The sequence below is a fragment of the Castanea sativa genome, chromosome 7 (genome assembly GCF_040712315.1).
Source record: "Castanea sativa cultivar Marrone di Chiusa Pesio chromosome 7, ASM4071231v1".
In the NCBI taxonomy this organism is placed as follows: Eukaryota; Viridiplantae; Streptophyta; class Magnoliopsida; order Fagales; family Fagaceae; genus Castanea; species Castanea sativa.
In genome coordinates this window covers 43,157,903-43,164,043 of record NC_134019.1, presented here as the reverse complement: position 1 = coordinate 43,164,043, position 6,141 = coordinate 43,157,903, and the positions used below count along the sequence as shown (strand labels likewise).

The 6,141-nt window shown below is 33.8% G+C and overlaps 1 pseudogene; it reads left to right on the top strand.

Annotated features, from left to right (window-relative positions):
- Positions 1–3,737, top strand: LOC142644507 (monooxygenase 2-like; annotated as a pseudogene).
- Positions 3,738–6,141: the final 2,404 nt, after the last annotated feature.

Here is a 6,141-nt window from a genome sequence, read left to right as displayed (position 1 = left end):
ATGGTTTTGTTCCTGCAACAACCATTTTTGCAGGATGTGGGTTCATCCGGGCCACTAGAGGTACTGGTTCTAAAGGAATCAGAGGATGACCTGTATATCTGCTTAAGCTCACTGTCACTAGCACTGCTGAATGACTCACTGTCAGAGTGGTCAAGTTCTAGTAACAAGAAGATCTCATTTTTGCTGGGTTGGTCACTAATGAGGGTATTGATAAGGGATTTGGCCTTAGCTCTACACTCACTCTTGAAATGACCTTTCCTTCAACAGTTGTAGCATTTGCCTGATGCTTATGGAATAGGTTCCTTGGGCTTTCCTTTCTTATAGAAATCATCAGTCTTGTACTTCTGTTTTCTATAATACTTGGTTGCTTTCTTCCTATAGGATTTCTCAAAGGATTCCTTTCCTTTGTGCTTGGATTTCCTCTTGGAAGGTTTGACTGAGGGTAAGCCATACAGTGTACAGAAATGTCCTATTTCGTACTTGGCTTTGTTCTTGTTGATTTGGCTTTGGATTTTGAGAGCTCTGCACATCTTCATTCCTTCACTTCAAATGGTGCTAGAGATGTCTCCATAGGTTAGGTTATCATAATCTATGACACCTGAGGGGCTGCAAAGGGTTTCCTTGACCTTCTGGTTGAAGAGGGTTGGTAAACCATTAATAAATTTCTCCTTCCAAAATGGAGAATTACAATCTCTTTTGTGCATAACTCTAGTGGTAAAGATGTCTTCATACCACTTGTATTCTCCTAGGGTTTTACACCTAAGGTTACTCAGCTGCTCATAAATCCTAGCTGTGATATTGCTGGGTTTTCCTATGAAGTGTTTCATGATTGTATAGATCAGGGTATTGACTCCATCAGGAATTCCTTGTTCAATTTCATTGATGATGGGGTTTCCTTCCTCATCTTTCTGAATTGCATACTTGATGTCCTCTTTAGACATTTCAGTTAGGCAATTGTTCCACCATTGCTGGAGTTGGGAAGGATTTAACCTAGCTATTATCAAGGTAAAGCAAATCCACTAAAAGACAATCAAAGTTTTTACAATCAAATTTAACCCTAAATCTATTGCAACCTCATGTAGTAATTTATTGACACGACCACGTGCAAGCTCCAAATCCATGAACTCATTCTCTTCTTGGCTTTAAACCAACACAAGCACCCTTGCTTGTGACTTTGAGTCCCCACTCAAAGGTTTCAGATCACCATCAGTAATGATCTTGTTGCATCTACTTCAAATCTACTAGTTCTAATGGTATGAAAATGATTTCCGGTAGTGACTTTGATAGAGGAAGGCATAATACCTTTTAGATCTCACAAGAGCACCTCCAAAGTCTCTCAAAAAGTCCTGAAAACGTAGTTAGGGTTTCCTTTTTATATGTAAAGAAGTTGGAATGAAACCCTAAACGTTTAAGCAGAGTTTGGGATGAAATAGAATTATGCAGAAATTTCATGTCTGTGATTTTCGATCGGTCAAATCTAATTTTCGATCGGTCGGATTTCACATAATTTGAATTCTTCTTTCTGCAACTTGTATGTTCTTGCGTTCTGACTTGTAACACCTTGAGCACTGTCTAATCAAACTTAGAGATCTAGGAATCTATATCTAGACAAGTTTGTGCTTACGGTTTACCAATTGTTCTAAACTTTTAGAACTTAACAAATTTGGATTAGAAAATTGTCCAAGATTTTATAGCTGTGAATCCCAAATCAAACTCAAAAAGAATACTTGCTCAGTTAGGTCACACATATTCTCACTCTTTAGTAATTAGTGATGTGGGAATCTGGAATCCTAAGCTAATCTCAAAAACAGTATTCTAATTTTTACAAATAATATCAAGAGAATTGTGAGTTAGTAGCATATATATTTCAAATCTTCCCAATAGGAGAATTTAGATTTGAATCCACAATAAACTCACAATTGTCTCTCCTTCTCCACAAACTAAACTCACCATACCCTTTTTTTCGGTGGGGGGGGGGGGGATTAACAAAATTAAACTCAAAAGCATTTATGCAATTTTTAATATAATTAAATAATTTAGTATTTAAACTATCTATGTGTTTTGTTGTATAATTACTTGGGCCTTATTGGAGTATCAACTTTGTAAATGGAAGGTGTTGGTTGGGTTTGGAGTGAACTCAGTGGTAGCAAAGTGGCTAGGCTTCAAGGCACCAACTTTCACAGGGAGAGCTGCTATTAGGGGTTGTGTAAATTTTAAGTCCAATCATGGGTTTGAGCCTAAGTTCTTTCAGTTCTTCGGGAAAGCATTTAGATCTGGTTTTCTTCCTTATGATGACAATGGTGTCTATTGGTTTTTGACATCCAACGAAGGTGAGCCCTTAGGACCAATTCAGTACTTGCTTGATTCTTTGCTATTTAGAGTATGTTAATTGGAACAAGAAATCTAGGATACACAATTTTTTCGTAACTTATTTCATTTCATCTCTAATTTAAATGGATTCATTTTATGATTCATAATAAATATTACAATTTTTTTAGAAGAATAAATATCTAAAAGTGTATCTAGTACTATGTCATTTAAATTATTAAATGGCCTATAGCATTCTATACACACTTAGATCCAAAATTGCTGAAATATTAAATGTGAAATGAAAATTTTCCATTTTAAGTAAAATGGGGGAGAAAATTCTATTCCTTTCATAACTGTAATGTGAATTGAAATGATTTGTGCATAATACAAGTAGTTTAAGTGATGAATCAATATCAAAAATGATATTTTTGAATCACAACTTCTCATCTAAGCAAATTATGAAAATAGTTGTCTTTAGTAATCTGTGTATACAACCAATTTTGGTTTTTTGTCTACCTTAGTTTTTGTGCATGGATGGATAGTGAAAGACCGATTACAAGATGATTGGTTACTTGAATCAGATTTCCATATTAATAATTTCCCAATATAATCTTAGTTTACATTGTTTATTTAATAAAGTCTAGGAAAACAATTATCAAAATAAATAAATAAATCTAGCAACACAATTTTGTTCCTAAATTTTTTAACAATTGTTGATCTAACCTTTTGTAATTGGTGAGTAATTAAATTGTTGTCATTGATGCATCTAAGTAAAAATGATATTGCTTCAATCACAACAGATCATTTAAGCAATCGTAAAAAATATCATATCCTTAACAATTTGTTCTTATTCATATCTTGCAGATAAAGAGAGAGAAGATGACCCAATTAAAATGAAGCAATTTGTGTTAAGCAAGTTAGGAAATGAATATGTACCTGATGAAATAAAGGCCATTGTTCAAAATACTGAACTAGATTCCATTATATCATCCCCATTAAGGTACAGACATCCTTGGGAGCTTCTTTGGGGAAACATCAACAAAGACAATGTATGTGTAGCTGGTGATGCACTCCACCCCATGACCCCAGACATTGGCCAAGGTGGTTGTGCTTCCTTAGAAGATGGTGTTGTTTTGGCCAGGTGTCTTGCTGGGGCTTTACTAAAAGAACAAAGTGAGGAAACAAGAGGGAATGGTGATAGAGAAAGAGAGGGATATAAGAGGATTGAGATGGGGTTGAAGAAGTATGCCAAAGAGAGGAGATGGAGAAGCATTGAGGTCATAAGTACAACTTATTTTGTTGGTTTTTTATAGCAGGGTAATGGACAAGTGACATCCTTCTTAAGAGACAATATAGTGCCTGTATTCCTAGCTGGATTATTGTTGAAGAGATTTGATTTTGATTGTGGGAAGCTTAGCATTTCTTAAATGCAGTATTGCATATACATATGTTTTGCATTATTATTGCTATTTTTTTTTTCATTTTAACAATTGACATAAGTATAAAGTGAAAGGATGTGCTAATTGAGATATCTGTCATTGTTATTCAAAACAATTTTTGTGGTTTTTCTTGTCCAGTGGCATTGTCTACCATGAAATAAAACTTTAAATCTTAATTTAAATTGATTCATTTTATGATTCAAAATAAATATTACAAATATTTAGTATCACATTATTTAAATTATTAAATGACCTATAGCATTCTATACACAGTTAGATCCAAAAGTAAAATATTAAACGAGATATGAAATTTCTCCATTTTAAGTTTTTTTTTTAAATTTTTTATAGAGAGTTTCAACCTATGGCGTCCGCTCCTGATGATAGCTCTTTATCATTAGACCAAGACACCAATCAGTTTTTGGTGTAGGCAGGATTGAACCCCAGATCTCTTATACAACCATCAGAGACTTTACCAGTTGAGCTAACTGGAACCCACCATTTTAAGTTAAATAAGTAGAATTTTCTATTCCTTTCATAACTGTCAATATGAATTGAAATGATTTGTGCATAATACAAGTAGTTTAAGTGGTAAATCAATATAAAAAATGATGTTTTCGAATCACAACTTCTCACCTAAACAAATTATTAAAATATTTGTGTTTAGTAATCTAAGCATACGTCCAATTTTGGTTTTTTTGTGTTCCTTATGTTTTTTTGCATGGATGCATAGCGGACTAATTTATACTCAATTTAATTCAATTTTGGACATTTTTTTCTTTCTAAATAATAATAATTGTAATCCATAAGTTTTGTTGGTATATAGAATTGTAATGCATTTTGTTAATTTACTAGAATAAACATGTGGCCATGTCAAAATTGTTGTTCATTTTCTTTTCTTAAGAGAGAGAGAGAGAGAGAGAGAGAGAGAGAGAGAGAGAACATAGCCCAACTAAGATGAAGCATTTTGTGTTAAGCAAGCTTGGAAAAGTGCCTGATCGAATAAGGGCTGTCATAGAAAACACAAAATTGGATAGTTTTATACCATATCCAATAAGGTATAGATATCCTTGGGAACTTCTTTGGAGAAACATAACCGAAAGCAACATTTATGGAACTGGTGATGCACTCCACTCCGTGACCCCAGACATTGGCCAAGGTGGTTGTGCTGCTCTAGAAGATAGTGTTGTTTTAGTAAGGTGTCTTGCTAAGGCATTATTTGATGAAACAAGTAAGGAATCAAAAGACAAAGATGAAAGAGAATTGGATAAATATAAGAGGATTGAAATGGGGTTGACGAAGTATGCCAAAGAGAGGAAGTGGAGAAGCATTGAACTCATTAGTACAACTTAAATTGTTGGTTTTATTTGGCAAAGCAATGGCAAAATAATGACCTTCTTAAGGGATAAAATTTTGGCTACATTCCTATCTAGCTTACAGCTAAAGAGGGCTGATTTTGACTGCGGGAAGTTTAGGATTTCTTGAATTCGATCATACATACAAATGCTTTGGAGTACTATTGCTGTTAAGATACATATGTAGTTAGATGTTTTTTTCATAAGGTTGCACACACTTAATTAATTAGATAGTCAAACATTAATTATTCAATAGTAATTTGTGCAATTATCTTTTTAATTAGGGTAAATTTGGAACTAATTAAGTCTAAAATGGGAGTGATTGGAGCCTATTAATGTTAATTAGAAAATAATTTGGGACCTATTGATATTAATTGTGTTGAAATTATTTTCTAACAAATGACCTCTGCTCACCATTTCGTTGATATCTCTCAGAATATTTTGAATCTATGAATGAAGTTAATTTTCCCAGAAACTAGACATTCAAGGATTTAATTTGAGCACAAGAACAAGACAATTACAATCAGAATCAAGTAAGATATGATTTTTTGAATTTAGCTTTGCAGGCTGTTAGGGAAAAACCGAATTTTGCCTGCTCATCACTCCCACCAATCTCTACATTTAATGCACTAGCTTTCCCTAAAGTCTAAAATAGCGTCTAGATTCATGATTCTTTTTTATCATTTGTCAACCTTCATTAAATGGCCTTCCATTCATATTTTCTCAACCACTACTATATAAACCCCTTCTTCTCCTCCATTTCAGGACACACAAAACCCCTTATCTTCTCCTCTCTTGAGTTCTAGTGAAGTAGAGTAGTCTTGTCATATCTTGGTCTTCCTAAGACTCAAGGTATTAAGTCAGACTCACTCTCCCTCTCCTAACTCTTCTATTCTACTACACACTTAGGACCTCCACTAAGAGTCTTCTCCTCCACCATGTGGATCTTGCATGAAGGTATAATATCTTTTCCTAACTTGTTTTTTTATGTTGCTATGATGAGAATTTAAGTTTAAAGCATAATAGTAATTATTTAAATT